This window comes from Carassius carassius, chromosome 5 (assembly GCF_963082965.1).
Source record: "Carassius carassius chromosome 5, fCarCar2.1, whole genome shotgun sequence".
Classification (NCBI taxonomy): Eukaryota; Metazoa; Chordata; class Actinopteri; order Cypriniformes; family Cyprinidae; genus Carassius; species Carassius carassius.
Window position 1 is genome coordinate 30,637,590 of NC_081759.1, and position 17,038 is coordinate 30,654,627.

Sequence of the window (17,038 nt, forward strand, 5' to 3'; positions counted from 1 at the left end):
CCGTATTACAATAGACAATATTACAATATACAATACAATATTACAATACAATTAGTGTAGTAGTAGTATTACAATGTAATAGTGGTAGCAACTTTTTCAATTACTTTACTAAAGTAATTAACTAATTACGTTTCTGATTACTTTGATTACTTAATTACTAATCAATGTTTTCAATTGTTGATCATTTTCAAACATTTACATCATGAAGGGTCAACCTTACATTAGTATTCAACACTGATTACTTTCAAAATCCTTCATTACTTGAATTTGGATGATAATAGTTAATTAGCATATACATCAACCTAAACATGGTTATCTAATAAGCATGTGTCATTTTCTGTTTAATAAACTCCTGCACATTGGTGGGGATTTTTTGTTGTTGTTGTTGTCTGTTTGTATATGGATTTTTCTCAAACTAAACAGTAAAATGCTCATGAAGTGAAGTTCTAGAGATTATGTTTATGTGTTCATACACCTATATTGAGGTGACAGAGACTGAACCCTGCATCGCAGAAATCATAGGGCCGTATGTCTCATATTTTAGAGCAGTCAGTGCAATTTTGGAAAGAAATCAATTCAATCTATGTGTAAATATTCAAATGTAACCCACTTTGTAATCTTTAACATTTCCATAAGTAGGCCTGACTGTTATTTAATTAAACATTTTTTTCTTAGTAACTGTAACTGATTACAAATTTGTCATTAAATTACATAACGCTGTTACATGTAATTAGTTACTTCCCAACAATGCCTTTTACACAAGTGCTTTTTTTGTCCCGAATATCACTATAATAATTTGTTGTTTTAAATAAAAGTTCAGTAAATATGAAGTTAATATTCTGTTACATTTTAAACACAATAATATGTTTTTGCTTAATTTTGCAACGAATACATTACCTTTAAAGCCATAGCAAAATTGTTGCACGTCTCAGAGCACCACCGCAGTGTTTAGTTTCTGAATGAATCCTCGTTTTGAGTGAATCATGTGAACCAATGATTCAAAGGGCCTTTCATAGAGATAGCCATTTACATCCTTCCTTAATGAATCAGCCGTTTGAACGAATCGAATGACTAATAAAGACATTTAGTTTCTTATTTAGCATATCATTTCATTAAAAAAACATAAAATAATGCTAATAATAATAATAATAATAAATAATAATAACAACATTAAAGAGATTCACACAATTTTATTATTAGTTTTTTTTTTACTTCTGACATTATTTACTCACCCTCATGTCATTTCAAAACTTTATTTTGCTGGAGCATAAAATAAAGTATTTTGAAGACTGTTGGTAACAAAGCTTTTGGTTACCAATAACAAAACAAAAAATACTGAACAAAAAAATCATTGAACAAAAAATACTGAGATGTTTCTCAAATTATCTTCTTTTGAATTCAATAGTTTATGTTAGACCATTGTAGCCTAAATGTTTATGTGTAATACATTTTATGTTGAATCAAATAAAATATTTATTTCTAAAGTTACACTCTGTAATGTCTACTTGACACTTTCTCATTTAACACATAAAAAGCTTTAAATAATCTTCTTTTCAGGGTAGCCTGTTTTCACAGTCAAATTTATTTTGCCTTTAAAAGCCTGTTATACTGTGAAATGCCTTTTTTAGCTTCTCTGTTCTTGCTTCTGCTGTTTGGTAGGCCTAAATGAAAGTGAACCGAGAGGACATGCTCAATCAGTCGCCACATAAATCACACTTAACCTACATGTGCTGTGTTCACATACCAGCCCTCTCACACTCTCCATTAAGACTCAGTTAGCACAGTCCATCAGATTTGCCATCACTGTGATTTTCACTTAAACTTGTGCTAAGCTGCTAAGAGAATATGGCAAAAGTTCCATTAGTATAACATGATCTATCATTAAATTTTTATGCTTTTTTTACAGGAGAAACAAACATTAAAGACACTTACAGTAACATTAAAAGAACATACCATATATGTCAAATCACTTACAAGTGGATTTAATGGCTAACCTGGACTCATTCTTTTGTTCTAAAATACCTAGAAATGTATTCAAGCTCTGCACAGTAAATAATAAGCAAGCAGGGAAGGTGGTTCGTGTCATACAGGCGGATGTTGAGACAATCAGCATTTGTGCCCTCTACTGTGTCCACAGTGAATTTTGGGTAACCTATAAGAGGGCAGCTGCTTCTGGTAGTTTGGAGCAAGCAGATGGTTGCGATTGTCTCTGTCAGTTATGCTCGGGTGGGAAAGGTAAAGCAGACTCTCAGTAAGTGAATAGCAATGTGCTGAACTTTTGATCGAATACACACTGTACGCCTCCACATATTTACTCCCTACTGTTCACTAGACTCACGCAGAGAGACTTCTATGTATTCGTGTAAAACAAAAACTTCCCTTTTCTCTGCTGTTGATCACATCACAAGGACCTGATAGTCCTCTCAGAGTGATACCACACATGCTGTTATATTACCATATTAGCAGCCTACAACATTCTTCATTGTGCTAATGTAGTTTCACTGTAATACACAGAATGTATATGGTCTGGACCAACATCAAAGTAATCCGATTTATTCTCAGTTATTCTAAATTTAGGTTTGCATTTTATCCAACCCTTATTTCCGGTTCTTTAATTGCATGAGTGGCATTTCAGAAGTAATGGTATGCATTGCATCTTTGGCATTTATGTTATTAAAAATGTATACTTGAAACTCAAATTTATAATCCACTTTCACATATGAAAGCTGTTCAATTACAGTAAAATTGCCAGATTACCTTTCCCGGGAAATGATACAAGGTGACAGTGTATATCTTCTGTTCACATATGCAACTGCTTTTTCTCTCTCTCAAATACAGAGAAGCTTTTTCATTTTAATGTCTATCTAATTTGACATCATTTCTCTCCACAATGTAGAAAATCATGATTTTTTAATTCCCATGTCACAGGCTTACAGCTACTAAATGGCATCAGTAATTGCATCAACTCTTCAGAACTTGATTGGCTCAGTCTCCTTGACAGTAGAACTGTTCTGTCAAAGCATCCAATCATATGTGCTCAAAATTTAAATATTTGATCACAAATAAATGTTAATTTATTTCTATAATTATTAGATGGTATATCTTGCAATTGTGTGTGTGTTGGGGGGGGGGGGGGGGCATGAGTAAATGACAATTCAAATGATTCATTTGTGGGTGAACTATCCCTTTAAGGTACAGGCTGTATGTGTGAAACCATATGGGCCCTGTCCCAAATCGCGCACTTCATGTGGACTTTCGGTCTCGTGGACTTGAAATGCGCGTATAGCCCGCATAGAAGCAGGCTCCACGCACTTCAACTACCCAGGAATCCTTGCGAAAGACCAATCAGACAACAGATGGGAGAATATTTCGCTCACGGACTGTAAACATAGCTGAGAAGAGAATATTTAAGTGTAAAAGTATCAATGTTTTTTATGACATAGGCGTACATTTTACCAGTTGTTACTTACAGTTATACAAACATTATCGACCAGTTGATATCTCAAACATAATAATAGCGCGTTAAATAATACGATCGCATTATGATTCATTACATAAATAGAACCGAATGTCATGGCTTTATGAGTCATATAAACGTAGTATAAATATTGAAACCTATACATTTTTCTTAAACTCATTTTAATTTTGTGTTAAAATTTAACATTATGTATTATTATGTACAAATGTATTTATCATTTAAATAACCATGACATCTATTCTAATGCCCAGGTGGCATTTACAATTATAGAACTGTAAAAGCAGGCTGTGTATTTCACATGGACATATTATTTGGGAAATTAAAATTAATCCTGTTCTCTATGCTAAAGACTGTAATTTGTTTAATGATATTTGTGATATTTTTCTAATAAAGGGACTGATGAGATGACCTTTAAGTTTATTCAGCTCCGTATGGAGTGGGATAAGTCAACCAGACCTTCTTCCTGTTTCCGGCGTGACGATCGAGTCTGTCCCAAAATACCTCTCAATGCACCCTCGCGGACTCGCGCTAAGGGCCCTATAGGTCTGCACTACATGACGTCACCGAAGTGTGGACTCTGAGGAAGTCCACAAGTCCGGAGTGTGCCATTTGGGACAGGGCCCATATGGTCTGTCAAGGTTTAAAATCTACCGACTCCAAAACTCGCCTGTGGTGCTACCTGTTATAGCTGTTTGTACTCTGTTTGGACATGAGAATGTCTCAAAGGGAATTATTTATTACCTTCTGCAATTTTTTTTTTTTTTTTGATAATTTTGTTGTTTTTGTCTTTCATTTAGAGCCCAGAGGCTAACGTCTGCCTTGTTGTAATGGAAGTTGTCCCTGAGGCGTTTTAACCCCACAAAAAGATTGTTCTGCAAGTCCATCAGGGGAGAAACACACTGGAGACACACAGCTCCATTGCCCCCATTTTGCCCATCAGTAGAGCAAAGACACCCTCCTGAGAGAAAGTGTAGGAAATGAAGGCTTTGATGTAGGTGTATTTGTGTCTTAGAGAATGTGAGTTTGTTTTAATAGAGAGCTTAAAAGAGGAGTGCACATATGTGATGCCATTTAGGAAATGATATACAGTCTTTTGTGAACATGTCTCGGTCTGCTGGTAAACTAAACGGTTTACAGCGAATACATTGGTGTGCAAACATTCGTTTAAAATTACATGAAGAGATGAGTATTTGATATAAACAAGGATATATCATACATATATTGCATATGAAAATATGAATATCACACCTGTAAATTGCCATAAAAAAATAATTTTCCTAATGCATTCACATTTGTCAAAAAGAAAAAGAAAAAGCCAATCAAAACTCCTTTCCTGTACCTAGTTAAGCTCATCACCTCTCTCTAGACAATTGTGTGTGTGTGTGTGCATGTGTTGAAGATTTTAGTACTGGACAAATATTTAACATGATAGGGAAAGGAGGTAAAGGCATTGAGAATGAGAGACAGAGAGCAATGAAATCGGAGGACAGAGAGGTGTTGAGCTGCAGAGTCTCTGAGGAGAAAAGAAACCTGCGATACAGCAGCAGTGAGCACACACTCGTTTGATCTGCTTCTCTCCTTTTATTTCCCTGTCTTCTCTTTGTTTCATTCTGTTTGTCTTTTTTCAGAAGTGAGAGAGAAAACTCAAAGCAAGACTGAAGAAACGAGCAAGGGATCGTTCTCAATATGAGATGGGTAGATGGAACTGCACACAAATATTAGCATGAGCAAACAGACCTTCTCAGACATGCTTTGAGACCAGGCACTAGATGTGGAGTGCTTACAGGGTCTAAACATACACTTATTCAGTCTATGAAACACTACAGTGCTAATACCATGTGGGGATTCTCAAAATATGTTTGTAGAAACTACTTTAAAGGACATCGACTTAAGTCATGTCATTCTTCTTATGAAAGCTGTTTAGCTCATATGAGTGAATTATACATGACTGTGGGCAATTAAAAATGGACACATTTACAATGGATATCCAAAGTCATTAAACACTGAATTCCATTAAGATATTTTAATTTTGACCCTAGACCACAAAAGCAGTCATAAGTAGCGCTGGTATATTTGTAGCAATAGCCAACAATACATTGTATGGGTCAAAATTATAATCATAATTTTCTTTTATGCCAAAAATCTAATGTAAAGATAATGTTCAATGAAGATATTTTGTAAATTCATTACCGTAAATACATCAAAAGATAATTTTTGATTAGTAATATTAATTGCTAAGGACTTCATTTGGACAACTTTAAAGGTGAATTTCTCAACATTTTGATTTTTTTGCATCCTCATATTCCAGATTTTGAAATAGTTGTATTTCGGCCAAATATTGTCCTGACCTAACAAACCATACATCAATGGAAAGCTTATTTCAGATGATGTATACATCTCAATTAAAAAAACAAAAAAACAAAGGCCCTTATTACTGGTTTTGTGGTCCAGGATAACAATTTGTTCTCTGAATTTCCAGAATACCTGTGTTGTTCTCTGCGTTTGTGCGACAATGTGCATTCATGAAACATATCTTGGAAGCCATGCAAGATTTCACTCTCTCATCATTGATGTTCTCAAATCCAATTTTCTATGGTCCTTTGCGCCCCGCTATTTTATCAAACTCCTCTTCAGGAGTGTGGTTACCTGGGCTTGTCATTATTCCATTTACCATTAACCGCTTTTGTGTTATCAGCTTCCACTGCCATGCTAGTCTCCCTCATTAACATTGATTTCTCTCCCAAACACGGAAGGAGTGAAGTCCGGCTCACAACACCGCACATCCATCTCTTTCTCACAAACACACACTCATTTGTTATTTATCTCCTGCTCTTTTCAGCCTGTGTAATTCTTAGGCAAATATATGCCTTGACGCGAACCTGGCCACTGTTTACCTTGAATTTCTTCCCTCACATATATCACTGGATTCCAATGTGTGCAAACACACGCACACACAGCTTTCTTTAATCACCCGTCTCATTCTCGCCCCTGTTCATGTTGAGATCCATACGTTCTGCACATACTAATAATGTCTCTTTGTTCATTTCAACCCTTGTGCAATTCTTTTGGCTTCCTTATTTTTGGATTCGCCCCTTCTGTTGTTTTCTTCTCCCTCTGTATCCGTTCATTCATTTATTCCTCCTTCTGCTCTGGCTCTCTCCCTTTCTTCCCTCTCTCTGTACTGATGTAAAGGTTATCAGTTCCTGGCAAAGCCTCTGCATTATAAATGAACAGCTGAAAACCCACTCCTGGGACAATTAAACCTGAGGCTGTTTAGCATGCAGAAAGAAAAAGAGGGAGGGATTGACGAGGCCGAGGCTGGGCGAAGAAGAGAAGGCTGGCACTTGAGCAGAGGATTTAGTTTGTTTGTTAGCCCTGAGTCTGCTTTGAGCACAGACACCTACATTCCCCTGAACTCACCATCCGTGTGAATCATGCCGCCCTACAGTATGTTTACTGGAATATTTGTGACTGTGATGTGCAACAATGCCAACTGTAATGATTGCATCAGTCTTGATTATATTCGTGATACGTCTCCATCACACCCTCCTCGTCTCTACTCCAGCACCCTCATTTTTCCTTCTGTGTTCTTCTCTGAGCACTTATCCTACTCTGTTCACAGTGCATTCTGGGTAACTCCCACAATGCACTTATCTACTTCTAGTAGTTTGGATGCTCTAGAAGGTTGTAATTGTCTTTTTCAGTTGTGCTCAGTAGAAAAAGGTAAACCAGACTTCACCCTTATTCAAAGTTTTCTGTTTGGCATCTGTAAATTTGGAGCTATCAGAAGTGATAATGTATTATGTACTATTATTCATTATTTAATAATACTTATTTCATATGCAAAGATGTTACCCAATCATATCACAGTTACATTACCATTTTAAATCAGTGGGCCATTTATTTCTTAATTATGACTGTTTTTGATGTAAAAAATTGTACCTTTTAAGTGGACTTCAGAAAATATGATAAATATATATTTAAATGCCCAACACCTTATGGCTTTAGAGCCCCCGACTGTTAAGTGAAAACATCACTCTGCAGTGGATTGCTGTGCATTTGTTGCTGCTGTTAAGTGATCTGTCCTGTGCACCTAATTTCGTACCTGCTCACCAAACTTGAATACCCCCAGAACAGATGTGGGAAATAAATAGAACCCATTTGCCTTCTCAACCATTTTAGGAATGAAACGTCACAGTTACATCACTGCAGTCGACTTTTGGCCCTGTCTGCCTTCCATACAGAAAATCATTGGTAACAGTTAGCGGAAGGTGGGCGAGATCAATGCAAAAAAAAAAATGTCTTTGTGTGCCTTTGGACGTCAGAATTGAATGCAAAAAAAAAAAGTGTTCTTAATTTTAATGGAATACCACTGCCACAGATACACTTTACAGTTCTAACATTAGGATTATAATATTGTCCATAGATTGATAGTAGTAGTTGTTTGACTTGTTTATAATAGCTCACTTGTTCTACAAGGTGTACAAAGATTTCTGGTCACTGTAATTGTGGCCATTTAGTTGGATCCTTGACCTATAGACCCGACAGCGAGTATGGATCAGTAAACCTCACCCAATTGCTAAGGGTTATCTTATTAGTGTAAGAAAACCTGTCTTTTCTGCAGGCAAACCATTAAAATAATTGCAGATGGCATCTGCCATTTGCAAAATCATTGAGACATGCCTGTAGAAACACACACAAGAAATGACGTAAATGGCATATTTTGGATTAGAAATAGCACATATTCCTTTTGTTGTTTTTTGAAAGGTCAAAACTTTACCAAGATTATGATCAATTTAAGTGGATCACTCCACAACAAGACTTGAATAATGCATGTCCTTTTCTATAGATAGCATTGTCCGCTTGGCATAATTAAACCCATAATGCCCAGCTCCACTCAATCCTGTTGGATAAGCTCATTTGGCTAGACGTGCAGGTTTGTGTTTGTGAGTGGAATCAACAAGAAGAACCCAGAAAAGCTGCACTGTGTATTGCTGTTGGCTGCCAGGTGGAGAGACTGTGGATTGTACTTCAAAGCCCAGGAGTGAGCCAGGATTGCTTCGTTTGGGAAAAGCCAGAAATGAGCGGATCATTTCTGAGCAGGATGGACATTTCTGTTTTATTTTTATCATTTCACAGATGCAGCCCACACTGTGTGTCATGTCGTGTCCTGAGGTCATGCAGCAAAGAAAGAAATCTACAATAAATGCCAAGAACATGCCCAGTGCAATCCCTTTTAGTCAAACAGTTAATAACTGACTGAGATGATATTTTCATCTTCACATTCCATTGGCTGTAGCCTAGTATATCTGACCGATCTACAGTACACAGTATTATTCTTTTTTCCCACCTCTCTCTGGTCTGTCTTCCAGTGGTCAACTATCCTGTAAATTGGTAAAGCTATGTGGGCACTTTGAACTGATATGTTCTGGCATTTCCAGCATGGATTCCCACTGAACCGCAGGGCTGTCTGCCACTGTATGCGTCCAGGGAACAGTGCACTCTACTGGGGCTGGAGATGATGGATGTGGCCCTCGCACCACTGGAGGAAGCCTCCATGTGTTTCAAGCTCCATAATACACCTACTCATTCATCTCTCTCCCTCTTTTCTCTCTCCCTCCCATCCAGCACAACATTCCCATATGCTCTCAGTAATTACGGCCTGTATTTTCTCTCTGACGCACAGTGAAGGGAGGAACACGCCACGGATGCATTTGTGAAGGTGTGTATAAATGGTCTCCTCAAACTCTTCTTCCTCTTGAGTGAGTAGCAGCAGCGCTTCTCCCTCGTTTCTTTTCTTTATCTGTCTTATTTTAGACCTGCGATCTCATTACAAGGCTCTTGGTGAATTTTAAAGGCTCGATTGGACAAGTTTAAAAAGGAATGACTAAAACTGAAAGTCAAACCATTTTTCTTCTTCATCTTCCTCCCCGCAAACACGCCGCAGGAGTGGCCGCTGAGCCCGGTTAAGTCTCTTAGCATCTCAACCTCCTGCTGAGAGACCTTCTCTCTGCACTCTCCTTCTCTCATCCCCTCCCTTTATCCATGTCTCTTTCTTTCTTCCACCCTTTGTGTCATTTCTTTTCTAGTTATTGCAAATCTTTCTTTACATTTTTTATTTCCATCCCTCTTTGTCAGTCCTCTCTTATTTCGGTCATCTGCTTTCATGTGGCAGTTTGAGAGATTGACTCGAAGAGTCTTTTTGGGGTATGGAGGGAGGGGAAGTGTAAACAAAAAAAGGATGATGGATTGGTTTGTTTAGCAAACCCAAGCATGTCTTATCCCTCCGCCCCAGATATACAGTGCTCCTTTCTGCAGTTTCTTTAATTATTGAAAAAATATTCAAATTTAGACAAAGCATTTGTGTAATTAATTTAACCCTTTCTTCAACGATTTCTCATTTTTCGATTTAGTGTAAATCCATTACCAGCCATCAAGCTTGTTTCCCAGAGTTGCTCAAGGAAGAGTTCATTTTTTGTGAACACGTAGTGCCATCTAGTGGTTGAGGGATAGTAGGCCTACCAGTCTACAAAATCATTTTGATTTATCGTTTAGTCAAATATATTCCAGTTTAATCCTGTATATTAGACACGTTGTTAAACAAAGAAGATACAGACTAACATTCACTTATTTTGACAATTTTGAAAAGAAAATATAATAATAATAAATAAAACTTAAAAAAGAAAATGAATTGGGTATTATTGTATTATTAGATTCAAATGCAGTCAGACTTTTCCAATATTATTTACACAGGTAAATGCTGGTTATTTAAAGAGACACCACAATTACACAAAGTCTTACACATAGCATCTGTGTAAATAAATATCATATCTGATAAATTGACTAGGTCTTATTCAGGAACTGAGGGATTACATGCAGTCAAAATATTAACATATATCTATGCATATTGCTGAGCAATAAGGAAAACAAAAGAGCTGGGAAACAATTCAGGTTTATTTCACATGTTTGAGATGCAGCTCATACAGAGGATCTTTATCTGGTCAATACATTTACATTTATCATCATACCAAAATAACCAATATGAGCTAGTAACATTAATTAATCTTTATATTTATTAACCCTCAAATGTCCCTCGCTTCCTGTTTACAAATCTGGTTTTTGGGACCCCACAATTTAAAGAGTAATTGTAAATATATATATGTATATATACATTTTTAATCTTACAAAAAATCTCTCTCTCTCTCTCTTTTTTTACTTTATATTTTTTACTTCTCATCTATTCATTAAAGCTGTGTTTTGGGAGATATGAAGTACTTCTGTACCCATTTACCACAATTAGCTTGGATGTGAAATATCAATCACTTAAATTATGATCAAAATTTTATTTAAATTGTTTCTGGATATTGATCAAGGTATTACGTGTAGAATTCTACCATCTTCTTGTTAGAGAAACTTGTAGAAATTTCAGGTTTAGAAAGAATAGTGTAATGAACATATATATCCAGCAGAGGCCATAGAGATCCATTCGTTTTTCTGGTGATCAACTGCTCCTCCTACAACTTTTCTGATATATTTTGTAAATATATATTGAAACATTACAAAAAAACAAACTTTATTTTTCCCTAAGGTTAGAATTAGTTTTTGTTGTTTGATTTTGATAATGCCACATACATTTGCAGAAATTCCACACAAGTTGTGACTAAAACCTGATTGCAGGCACATATTTATTTCAATCTAAAATGTAAAAATCAAAAAATGCAATAAGCAGATATGAATGGTGGGTGTGTGAGAGAGAGAGTGTGTCTGCACGCGTGTGTGTGTGTGTGTGTGTGTGTGTGTGTGTGTGTGTGTGTGTGTGTGTGTGTGTGTGTGTGTGTGTGTGTGTGTGTGTGTGTGTGTGTGTGTGTGTGTGTGTGTGTGTGTGTGTGTGTGTGTGTGTGTGTGTGTGTGTGAGTGTGTGAGTATGCTTGTTCCACGTTGCATTTGTGCTCTAGTACCAGGCCTTCGTTTCTGTGTGGAAATTGTAAGATTTATGCTGGGTTTATAAAAAAAATTATTATTATTTTTTTTTTTTTTTAAGCATTTCCCATTCATTTTCAGTTGGGGTTATATTGAATATATATATATATATATATATATATATATATATATATATATATATAATAAAATGTTTTACATGCCTTCAGAACAACTGAATCAAGCCATTTTTTTATCTGAATAAAGATAGAAAGTCTCAAAATCGTATTCCACTGTGAAGAACTTAATGTACTGAAAGCTGAATGTTTGGTGGTGTCATGGGATGGAAAGTCAGTGTGATTTAAAATCTTCGAGTCAGATTACAGATGATAAAACCTTCTATAACTGAGATTTACATTCATCCATTCTTTCTTTTTTGTGTATGCTCTTTATTGTGTCTGTTCTTTCAGATACTAAGAATATAAGATACTATAATCATCTTGGAGATATATCATTATATATACAGTCGAATTGTTTTCTCATACCACATTCACTGACCTCTCAAAAGCATTTTAATGGAAACATCTAAAGCTGCAAATCTGATAAGAAGAAGGAAGTCAGCAGCTGAAATGGGGTCAGTGAAATGGGATCTGAAAGCCACCACACGCACTTGAAGTTCCATTTGCAAAACAAAGATGTCAAATATTTTCCATGTAATGCACAGAAAACAAATCTAAGCCATCAGTAATCTTTGGAGGATTACAAAATGAATTACTAGACTTGTGTATAACTGAAATACTGTTGAAAACTCAAATAACTTTTTAAATTATGAAAGTCAAATAACTGTTTAAATTACAAACATGTAATACAGTTATTCTTAATTGCTTTGGCTAAATTCTTGAATGATATTTTCTCTGAACAACTAGCTTCTTCTTCACGTCAGATTGGAATTTCTTATTGATTTGAGCAAATTGCAAATGCTTTGGCACATGTATGCAAACAGTAATAACAATTGTTTGCACAACAACTACTTGCATATGGCTTGTATCAAAACTGATGAGTCGATTCTCACTTAAACTGTCAAACTCTTCACAACTTCTCAATAATTTTTCATTGTGTAAGCTATCACATTCAAAACGACCCATTCATTTATGAAAAATTGTTATAGATGCATGTATATTCCATAAATATCTGACATTGACATTGTTTGTAAAGTCTCCTAAATTGACAAATGACCTCTAATTGCAAAACAATTTGAAACAACCATTCAACCATTTAAACAATCAAGTTTGGGAGCATATATATGTAGATTTCCCACAGCACAATCTCTAAAAAATTTTGAGAATGGAGGACTTCCACAACCCTGAACTGCAGCAACATGCTCGTGGAAGAGCAATTGGAAGATGTGTAAGAAAACATGGTTGTGATATTAGAGGAAGACATAAAAGAGGAAGAGGTGGAAATAGAAGAGTCAGAGTCTCTGTTGAAATCAGAGCCACATTTGTGGAATCATGTCATTAATCATGATTTAACAATGGAAGAGGCTGGTCTGAGAGTACAGCCTAATGTAAACAGGTCCACAGTGTCATCAATTTTGCAAACCTTTCATAGGGAAAACAGGTAAATGTGTATTTTTTTGTTTGTGTTTGTTTTAAAATATGTAAAGCATTTTTATAAACAACAATACCGCAAAGGTAAATGCAAGTTTATTTGTACATTCTACAGGACCGCACAACAAACTCAAAACCAATATTTAACCATCAGCAAGAACAAGAACATTGCAACCTGGTCATAGCCAACAATTCCATCAGGCTAAGAGAGATCCAAAGTGCAATCATAAATGACAATGTCTTTGCAAATATAAAATTCTGTCAGCATTTCCACTATAGACAGAGTTTTGAAAAGACATCAAATGACTATGAAACAACTCTACAAGGTTCCATTTGAGAGGAAGAGTGAAGGAGCTGTGGTACCAGTATGTCCAGGTAAACTATTGTTGTACACTTAGTGAGTTTGCATGGCAATGAAAAACATCAGATGTGATGTTGATGAAAATCTTTGGTCAGCAAGAATGATGTTTGTTCATGGATGTTATATTGTAGTTATTTGGTATTTTTGTATATTTGTGGTAACATAAGAAATATGAAATGTGCAGTATTTGGATGAGCAAGATTTAATGTAATACATTCATACAAAAATAAATGTACTGTATCAATACAAATGTTCATATACTTTTTTTCTATGTACTACTGACTCTTCTCAACAAATATCAGACTTTTTTTTTTTAATAAAAGCTTAATTTACATGGTTGACTGTCATGGTGAAAAAACAACTAAACATTTTGACCAATGTGGCTCACACGATGACAAAAATACTTTATATTTTGGTGGCCTTTGCCAAATTACTGACACGATAACTAGGTTTTGAAGCATGAATGAAATGTTTTGGGTGAGTAACTACATTTTGCAGACATGCAATAACGTTCTAAAGTTCCAGCAAACAGTTGTGACATTTGCACTCACAGTTTAGAGAATGTTAAGGTTTAAAAACAGAAAAACTGTACAAATTGCTTGGGACTGAAGTTAGCTGTTTGTTTGAGATATTCCCACACATTAGATGCCAGTCACCAGATCATGTATTATGGATAACATTTACATTGTTGTCTTTTTAATTTGAACCCAGTTTATATTCTACAAAGAAAATCATAGATAGATAGATAGATAGATAGATAGATAGATAGATAGATAGATAGATAGATAGATAGATAGATAGATAGATAGATAGATAGATAGATAGATAGATAGATAGATAGATAGATAGATAGATAGATAGATAGATAGATAGATACCTAAGAGTGCATTCTGATGCCATCATATACACTGAAGTCAGAGCTTTGTAATCGGCTGCTCTTTGTCCGTTTGCATCCTCGTTTGGGGATGTTCAGTGATGCATAGCAAACTTCTATATGGACATCCTGTGGAAATGTTTTATATACTGTAAGTAGATAATCATTTTGGAATTGTAAAACAATTGTGTACCTTTATTAGGTGGTTTGGTGGGAGGGGTTGCTTCATTAGTATAGAGGTAAAAGAAAAAATAAACATTTCAAATATAAATACATCATTTTGACTTTGCATGAAATGCAAATTAGTCTATATTTCATTTATTTTCCCTCTTTTTTGTCTTTAAGCAGTAAATCCAGATTACTACACTAACAGTAGATTAATAGTAAGGTTTGTTTGGTTTTGTTCTGTGCTGTCTTGATAAATTATTAACATATACAGTAGATGAAATGTTGACCATTGTAAACTAATTTCAGACTCATTTCTTAGCACTTTTCTGCATATTTGTAGGCTGCTGAGTTTACCTGTTCTTGGCTCAGCTGTCTTTGTGTCTCAGAACTGCTTTGATGACCTTCAGACTCCTTCAGCACTGTGAATGGCAGAATCAGAGGCTTATCTCTTATGACAGTTCTTAAAATATGACTTCCTCAAATATAAAGCTACTGAAAACATAAACTTTATTATTTCTAGTTGACTAGATATAGTCATTTGTTAAACTGTATATATAAATCTCACCTGTCTTGTGGCAGTATCTGTAGCCACAAACAAAAGCCAAAATGGCAGAGAGAAGAGAACATGCAGGACACACAGTTTGCAGTATCAGCCAACACTGCCAGCAGTCAAAATTTAGTTCTTTCTGTGGGCTTTCTGAGGGGAAGACTGATGAATAAATGCTAATTAATGACCATAACTTTCAGTTTAATTAATTAGTTTGATTATATGAAGTTGTTATTTATACTGTATATACACTGTATACACACTCAATCCCTGACCTCCATTTGCCATTTTAGCTTCAAGTGTTTGACGTCTTTATAATTTCAGAACAGTGATTTGTTTCCTGTGCAAATTCTATTAGAAACAGATGACCTGCATTTATTTGAAATCTATTTATTTTGATTGCCTCATGCTACACTCTTAGAAAATGCCGTCACTTGGGTGGCACCTTTTCAAAACGTGCACTTGTTGTTTCCTTTAGATACTAATATTTGCACTTTAGGTGGAAATATGTAGGCACCTTTTGAGAAGATACCACCTCAGTGAAAGCTTTTGTACTTTTTTTATTTCTGATGTGTAGTTAATCATTTATCAAAAAAAAAAATTAGGAGAAAACATGTAAGTGTTTGTAGGTGTATCTACACTGTCTTGTTATTTGTGCGTATAATATAGGTAGATAGTTGTATATCAGATATATAGAATTAATTCTATTTTATAATATTGTGTTCTACCAAACATTGAAGTTAAATACCTCAATTAAAAATACATTTTAAAAACCTTCTTGTAAAAAATAAATAAAAAGTATTTAAATTAAATTTAGTGCATTTTGCATTTGACAAACACTTTTATCCATAGATATTTACAATGCACTGTATATATATATATATATATATATATATAGTAATTTTAGATGTATGATATATTGTTAGAATTGTTAGAAGAAAATATATATATAAAAAAGTTTCAAATATGATCATTTTTATCATATATATCTTCATTTATTTTCTCTCTTTTTGTTTTTCCAACTTTCAGCAGGAAATAAAGACTAATACATTGTACTCATCTAAATAGTAAGGTTTTTTTTTGGTTGCAGATTGTGCTGATAAATAAATAATAATAATAATTTGTTATTGTAAAAAATGCTACAGTAAAAATATATTCCTTTTATGTGTGCAGGAGAAAAAAAAACGATAGCCCGATACATCTAATTGGACATTTCATTTTATTTCATAGTGAAGTTCTGTTAAATGTAATTTTTTTCTTAATAACAAAAACAACAACTCATCTTATAATTTACAGTGAAAACCGATAAACTGACATTCATGTTTTATAGTTTATAGTTTTTGGTATCAGTCATGTCTATTAGGGTTTAATGTGTTACCATGACGGTGTTTTTTGTATTTACATTCATATAACTATGTGCACCTTTAATATATTAGTATTTACCTCAGCTTGTGGTAAAGCTATTTGTGATGCACTTTAATTCATCATGTGTCTTTCTCTTTACCACCGCTTTATTATGGTGGCTGTCAGTATGTTACATTTTAGTATAGCAGCATGGACATGATAGTTTAGAAGAACAGGGCTGTTTGATTTACCAGTTTCAGTTTTAAATGTTATTTTATTCTAGTTTAGTTTAGTTGTATGTATGTTAGATGTATGTATGTTAGATCTCAGAAGTGCAAGTGATAGAAATGATAATATACACTTTGTTGGCAAAAAATCAAAAAGTAAACAAATGTATGTAAGAGTTTAGATAGATGTATAAGACTATATATCTTCTTTTAGTACAAGCATGTTTTGTTTCAGCAGATTATTCATTGCTTTTTATTTAACATTGTTTGCTGTGAAGCAGGCTTACCAGGTGAACCGTATGTGAGCTTTATGAGAGTATCACCAGTGTGATACACATCCTTCTCGAATAGAATGCCATTTTGTTCGATGTTTTTTTTCTCAACCCTTGAGCAATAGTAGAGACCAAGGTCTGCTTCAGTGATGTTCTCAATTAATAAATCACATGATTTTGAAGCATTGTTCCAGAGAATAAAGAATCGCGGAATGGGTTGTAATAGACTATTGTATGCAG

General features: G+C 34.8%; 1 long non-coding RNA gene across 1 annotated transcript; it reads right to left on the reverse strand.

Moving 5' to 3' along the window:
* Positions 1-14,246: 14,246 nt before the first annotated feature.
* Positions 14,247-15,224, reverse strand: LOC132140406 (uncharacterized). Its single transcript, XR_009433798.1, has 3 exons — positions 14,974-15,224; positions 14,763-14,827; positions 14,247-14,369 (listed from the first exon to the last, which is right to left on the reverse strand). It is a non-coding gene; the product is annotated as an uncharacterized LOC132140406 (long non-coding RNA).
* Positions 15,225-17,038: the final 1,814 nt, after the last annotated feature.